The sequence below is a fragment of the Macrotis lagotis genome, chromosome 5 (genome assembly GCF_037893015.1).
Source record: "Macrotis lagotis isolate mMagLag1 chromosome 5, bilby.v1.9.chrom.fasta, whole genome shotgun sequence".
In the NCBI taxonomy this organism is placed as follows: domain Eukaryota; kingdom Metazoa; phylum Chordata; class Mammalia; order Peramelemorphia; family Peramelidae; genus Macrotis; species Macrotis lagotis.
The window spans coordinates 225,944,214-225,951,927 of record NC_133662.1 but is presented as its reverse complement, the minus strand read 5'-3'; the positions used below and the strand labels follow the sequence as shown (position 1 = coordinate 225,951,927).

Genomic DNA, 7,714 nt, shown 5'->3' with positions numbered 1-7,714 from the left:
CTTTCTTCCTCTCTTTCTCTTTTTCCTTCCTTCCCTCCTTCCATTTAGAAGTAAGGATGAGAGGCAGCATGAAGTAGTTGCACAGAGAGCTATTCTCTCAGTCTGGAAGTCCTTGGCTGAGGTTCCACCTCTACAGAAATTCACATAAGTTTTGAATGCCTCACTGAAGTCTCTAAGACTATAAATTTTGAGTCAGCTAATAGAAATCATTGGAATTTGGAGTTGACAATATGGTTCCTATACTAATAAATCCTTCCTTCCTTCCTTCCTTCCTTCCTTCCTTCCTTCCTTCCTTCCTTCCTTCCTTTCCATTGGGGGAGGGGGTAAGCCAACCTGGCAATGGCCAAGAGAATATCCTGGTCCTTGGAGTCCAAGGATAGCTCCTGGGTCTTTCTTGAGGGGGAGAGGTCTCCCTTACTAACTGATTGAGGGGGACATCATCCGCATTTTTTTTCAGTGTGGGGAGATGAGTCACCTGTACCTGGTGCAGGAGAGGACAATGGACAAATGCTGGGACTTCTGCTCTGTTGCCTCCTTCAGGGCAAAGGGAGGACTGTTCAGGTAGAACACATGGCTTGTCCCAAACCCCCTCTAGGGCTTGGAGATTTGGGTTCATGCAGGCTGATGGTCCAACTGTTGATGTATGTTCAATTTTCTACTGTGAAGAATCACTCTTTGACCTGAGAATACAGGTGTAAAAAGAAAATAGAGATTTATTAAAAGAAGTTACAGCACAAAAGAAAGTAAAAGGAAAGTTAAGAAGAGATTGAGGGAAAACCACATGGATTGCTAATTAATTTTGGCAGGGCAGCTGCCAGGCTCAACTGAAGTCTGGAATGGAAGAGAGACTGAAATCTCCTTAAATTCTCCCTCAGGGTCCATGGGAAGAGGTGGTGACCTGAGAGTGGCCCTAGTCCTGCAATGGAGAGTTTGCCTTTGGGGAGGGGTCTCAGGGTCTCAGATTCCAGTATGGATAGTCTCTGTTGTTGTTTCCAGCTCCTGTGCACCCTAGCTGCCCCTTACCAAAAGACAACATGGCCTAGATTAGCCTAAGGTCAGGATGGAGTACTTTAACAGAGGGATAAAGGAAGAAGGAAGATTTTTTTAACAGTGCACACAAAAGATTACAAAATGTGTTTCCAATTGATTTCAATATTTTCCATGTCCATGGTTCTCTGCATCACAATCCTTAACTCTAACACCTGGGCAAGGGAAATGAAACCAGAAAGGGGGTAGAGGGAATGAGGAGGTGAGAAAAGGAAGAAAGATGACCCAGATGTTAGGGTGGAGATGGAACAATGGCAGGTACCCTTAGACCACCCCTCGTCCTCCTTCCTAGATGAGACCCTAAATCAAAAAGGAGAAGCAAAGGCCTTGTCTTTGAGAACTACACCTTGCCAGGCCTGAAGACAAGTAACATGATTCAGTACCAGGAAAAGGATGTCTGTCCTTTCCAATTCACCTGTGTGCCTGCCAAGTCAAGGCAAGCCTGTTCAGAGGATATCAAGAAGGGCCAAGAAGGTGGGCCATTGGTCAGAGGTCCTCCATAGGTAGCAGGGAGGAACAAGGAGAAGAAGAAAATTTGGAATCAAGAGAGAAGCTTAAGTTCAAAAAACCATTCTAAAGGAGGGCAGGATGGTGGCAGAGGCAGAGGTAACTTAAAGAGAAGCCACAGAACACTGAACAATTAGTATTCTGGGACCATCCAATTGGAGTAGACCCAAGTCCTTTTGACTACAGGGCTTAGCAAGATTTTTCAGTCAACTTGTTAATGAAGATTTAAAAAATAAAAAACCTAAAAATAATAAAAATAATAAACCTTCAGCTGAGCTATAATTTGTTATTCTGTAAATAAAATTTCCCTGTTATTTAAAGTAAAGTTTCTCGTTAACATATGGAGACAGAGAGCAGCAATTAGTTGGTTCTAATCATTTTTTTTGCTTTCCCTTGCAAATTCATTTTTATCTTTAATTTTATTTAATCTTTTAAAAAACCTGTTTACAGATTTATTGATTTTATTGATATTCTCAGAGAATCAACTCTTGGCTTTTCTTTTTTAAAAATCATTTCTGTTTTTTCTTTTTAATCTCTTTTCCCTCTGAATAGTTTTTAACTTAATTTGATGCTCTAAGTTACTGTTTTTTATTTTCTCAAAATTACATTCTCTTTTTAAGGTTTGTTAATGCCTTTATTTTTAGAGACTGTTTATGTCCATCTTAAAACTTATGGTATATTGTATCAATATTATTGTCTCTTTAACATGGTTTTTAATTGTCTATTTCATTGGTCCATTCACTCAGAATATTCTTTATAAGTTTCAATGTTTGGCTTTTGGTTCCTGTATTATCCATATTTTATTGCATTATGGTCTAAAGGAATGGATTCCTATTTCTGTTTTTTTGTATTTATTAATAATTTTCTGTGCATTTCGTAAAGTAATATATAAGACAACTTTTAAAAATTTAAGGTAATAAGTTTTTGTCTTCATTTAAATTCCACAGTTCCTTTTCTGGATATGGATGGTACTTTTCCATCATAAGTCTTTTAAAATTGTCTTTGATTATTGTACTGTTGAAATGAACAAGTCCATCATAGCTGATCATCTCCCCATGTTGTTGATAGTGTGTACGATGTTCCTTTGGTTCTGCTCATCTCACTTGGCATCAATTCATGTAAGTCTTTCCAGGCTTTTCTGAAATCCCATCCCTCCTGATTTCTAATAGAACAATAGTGTTCCATCACATACATATGCAACAATTTGTTCAGCCATTCCTCAAAAGATGGACATCCCCTAGATTTCTAATTCTTTGCCACTACAAAAAGAGCTGCTATGAATATTTTTGTACATGTGGGATTTTTATCCCTTTTCATGATCTCTTCAGGATACAGACCCAATAGTGGTATTGCTGGATCAAAGAGGACACACATTTTTATTGCCCTTTGAACATAATTCCAAATTGCTTTCCAGAAAGGATCAGTTCACAACTCCACCAATGATGCATTAGTGTCCCGGTTTTTCTACATCACCTCCAACAGTCATCAGTATCCTTTCTAGTTATATTGGCCAATCTGAGAGGTATGAGGTGGTATCTCAGAGATACTTTAATTTACATTTCTCTAATCAATAATGATTTAAAGCAATTTTCATATGCCTATAGATAGTTTTAATTTCTTTGTCTAAGAATTGTCTTTCCATATCCTTTAACCATTTATCAGTTGGGTTTATTGGATTTTAAATTCCAGATACCTTGAATTTACATCTTCTGTTTAATTCTTGTCTTGATTTTTATCTCCTTCCATGTTAATATTTTGTCCCTGAGATTAATGATGCTTGTCTATTTCCATAAGTTTTCCCTCTCACTCCTAATTGCAACCTTCGCAAAGTTCTTACAATTAACTTAAATTGTTGGTTTCTCTTTCTTTATCTATATTTCCTCAGATCTTTGACTTTGCTCTTTCATCAGCCAGATAAATGTATTATTCAAAATCTTGCCTTTCCATTCTAGCACCACAGCCTGCCTTTTATCTTAAATAATATTCTTTTGTGGTGCTTCGTTCCAAGTTTTCATTTATTATGTCCTCTTCAATTTCCCTATCTTATTTTGAATTTTATTTTGTCATATATGGTATATTAATATACAAATATAATATCTATGCTCCCTATAATATGCATTTAAACACAGCATATTTAAATGCAGGGTTTACAGTATACACACCCACATAAAAAAAGAGAATACAAGGGTAAGGCTCAAATGAGATAACGGTTATATAATACTTTGCAAACATTGAAGTCCTAATTAAATACTCATTATCATCATCAACGTCATCATTATTGCTATTAACCTCCAGTTACCAGGCCTAAATCTGGTGATGGTTTCCACTGCATTCCTCAAGAGCTCAAGCAATGCTTAAAGGAGTATGTTAGTAAATATGAACGACTGGACTCAGCCATGGGGAAAAATTGTGTGCACACACACTTTAAAGTTTATTCTTCATTATTGATACTTTCTTAAGCTAGACCAGGAATGGACAAATTTTTCTCTTAAGGCCCAAATTGTAAACATTTTAGACTTTATAGACTAAGAGACAAAATTGAGGCTATTGTGGAGATACTAACAGGGCAGCTCATTGGCACAGTGAGTAGTCCTGGAGTCGGGAGGATCTAGGTTCAAATACAGTCCCAGAGAATCTAGTAATATGACCCTGGGCCAGTCACTTCACCTTGTTTGCTTCAGTTTCCTTATCTAAAAAATGAGCTAGAGAAAGAATGGCAAACCACTTATCTTTGCTAAGAAAACCCCAGTTGGGTCATGAAGAGTCAGATATGACTAAAAAACAACTTAAACAAGTTCATTTCATTACCTGGACTTGTCCTGATCATTGTATCTGTTTATCTTTTTTATACTTATTTTGTGGGTATACTTATACTGTGGGTATAAGTAAAATATTCTGTTTATATCTGCTTTTGTTTACTTGTTTTGGCATTAATAACTTTTGTTGTTGTTCAGAGTCTAACTTTTTAAACTGATGATTAGAGCTCTTTTGTAGGATGTGTAATTTTAGGTTTTATCTTGGGTCTTGGTTTTTTGAATATCTTATTCTAATATATTTTCTGATTTATCATAGCTATGAAATACTCTAAGACAATTTGTTTTGATGTTTCTTCATCAAAAAGTATTTTTCACTGTTACAAAATGTGTTATTTGGCACTGAAATGCTCAAATTAAACTTGGGCTTTCAAGTGTAATGTTTCTCTCTGGTGTAATCAATGGATCCAATTAAAAAGCATTTTGTAATGTATATTCAAAAGTTCTGGACAGGGTTTTTTTGCATTATTTCCTTCAGTACTGTAATTATAAGTTTCTAAAATCTTTTGAAATCTATAATATCTCTGGGCATCTTATCTTTAAGGTCAGTCACTTCACCTAATGTAGAATTCATGTATTATTTCAAAATTGCTTCTTTTTTCTTCTCTTCTAGCAGACTATTTTCTACTTCTGTATTTTTAATGAGTTAAAAATCTGTCAATTTCCTTTGCAAAACCCTCTGTTGCCCTCTAAATCTCCATTATGTTTTAAGTTGTCTATGCTTATCTGTATGATTTTTAAAAAGCTCTTATATTTCTGCCCTAGTTACAATCCAAATACCTACTTTAAGACATTTTATTTTTTTTATCATTATTGGATTTTTTACAGTTGTTACAGCATCTCTTTGGAATCATTTTTTCCTTCTCTTCTTTTGGAAGTATTTGGTTCAGTTTTTTATTTTAGTATATTATAGTTCAGACCAGCCCTCTTAGCTCATTATATTTGCTGGCCTTAAATACCAGGTATGCTTCATTTCAATTTAGCCATCTAACTGTCTACTCCAGGTTATCTTATCATCTGCCTGTCAAATGCATATCTACTCATTTCTCACACCAATCCCTTCCTACCTTTCTTTCTCAGGCTACTACTTGCTTAGATATGTTATCTTTCCTTGTAAGAATGTAAGCTCCTTGAGGATAGGATCTCTCTCTCTCTCTCTCTCTCTCTCTCTCTCTCTCTCTCTCTCTCTCTCTCTCTCTCTCTGTCCTTAGTACTAAAGGAAATGAATTACACATAATAAGTTCTTGCTAAATGCTTTTACATTCATCCATTCATTCATTCCTTGGATCATACCTTTTCTGCCTTATTAAGCTAATCCAATCAGGTTGACTTTGGTCCTGTCCCTGGTCCTCTCCTATCTCCCATCATTGATGTTCTACAGCAGTATATAGAGATAATACAGTGCCTGGTAGGAGGGCAATTGTATGACATATTTAAAATGATGTTTTACTTCATATATACCAGGATAAAAGTCATCTGAAAGTGTCATGGTAGAAGTCCAAACTTGCAAACCTATTAATAACTTATGTTGATTTCCCAGATGAAATACAGAAATGATACTCATTGGAAGACTTGATATTATAGAACTATAACAGTCTGAAATAGGTAATGTTTTACACATATATAGTCTCCCCAAAACAAATATAACCAGAAAATGTATTAGATATCTATAAGCCCCCAGTTAGTACAGAGACTTCCCCTTCAACTTTGATGCTTTTAAAAAATTAATGTAACATTCATTATTGAGTACAATAATTATTTAGCCCATTCCAACTTTTAGACAGTTCAGTTTATCAAAATGTTCCCCCACTTTCTCCCAACACATCAAGATGAAAGTTGCCTCGTCATTAATAACTTACTACGCTAAAGGCAGCATATATCAAAAGTAAGACAAAATCAAAATGAATCCTAGTCCTTGTTTTCAAAGATCCTCTAAATTGGAGCTCACAGTCAGGGACCTTCTAGCTTTGTATTCCTCTAAGACTTCTCATTTACCGTCATAAGAATCACTTATATAGGAAATGATATGTTGACCAAGAGTAGGAGTTCTTAAATGCGTGAAAGACATAGGATCACAAAAGAAATCAATTACACTGAAAATACAGTTAACAAATATTTTATAAACTAAGTTTATGGAGGCCAGGTTAAGAACTGATTTGAACACTGGAATCACTGGGTAAAATATATCCTTCACATAGTTTTCTCAAGGCAACTTTGACTTCCTTGTTTCTCAGGCTATAGATAATAGGATTTAACATGGGAGTTACAATACAGAAGAGGACAGAGACCAGAATGTCCACATCCAGGGAGTAACCTGAGCTGGGCTGGTCACAGTTGAAGTTGGCAGTTCCAAAGAAGATGACAACCACAGTGAGGTGAGAGGCACAAGTGGAAAGAGCTTTTTGTCGTCCTTGAGCAGACTGGATTTTTAATGGCAGAGATGATGAGTATATAGGACACAGCAGTGAAGAGGCAGGGGCTCAGACCAATGGTGGCACTGGACACATAGAGTGTGAACTCATTGATGGAAGTGTCAGAGCAAGAGAGCTTCAGGAGGAGGGGGATATCACAGAGAAAATGGCTGATCTGGTTGGGACCACACAAAGTGAGAGCTGCTGTCAGCCTTGTGTGGGTCAGAGAATTCACTAACCCACACAACCAGGACCCAGCTTCTAAGTAGGCACAGACTCTGTTGCTCATGAGAACTTGGTAACGTAATGGATGACAAATGGCTATAAATCTGCCATATGCCATAGCAGCCAACAGAACACCCTCAGAGCCTGCAAAAGTAACAAGGAAGAAAAACTGTTTCAGGCAGCCTTCATAATTAATGGTCTTCTCCCTGAAAAAGTTCACCAACATAATGGGCACAGTGGTGGAGGTGTAGCAGATGTCCAGGAAGGAGAAGTTGCTGAGGAAATAATACATAGGAGTATGAAGAACAGGATTGATTCTGATTGCTGTTAATATGAGAAAGTTACCCAGAAGAGTTAGCAGGTATACAACTAAAAATACCAGGAAGAACAATCCCTGCAGTTCTAGGTGGTTGGAAAATCCCAAGAAGATGAATTCAGTGACAACTGTTTGGTTTCCCCTTTCTTTAATGTCCTTCATAGCTGAAGCTGAAATGGAAATAATAGATATTGTTTGAGGTTTTCTACACTACTGGCTACTGGAACCAATGGGAAGTACGTAACCAAGAACAGAGAGAACCCAGGAAAAACAATGATGGAAAAATACATACTCATATGGATGGATTTTGTCCTTAGGAACAAAATGACCATGCTACATTAGAGTCAAAGTAGTGTGTCTGACCAGCTTGATGAGATCAATGTGAACCGCAAAAG

General features: G+C 36.7%; 1 pseudogene; it reads right to left on the bottom strand.

The window, feature by feature from the left end:
- Positions 1-6,511: 6,511 nt before the first annotated feature.
- On the bottom strand, positions 6,512-7,481 carry LOC141490079 (olfactory receptor 5V1-like; annotated as a pseudogene).
- Between the last annotated feature and the right edge of the window lie 233 nt (positions 7,482-7,714).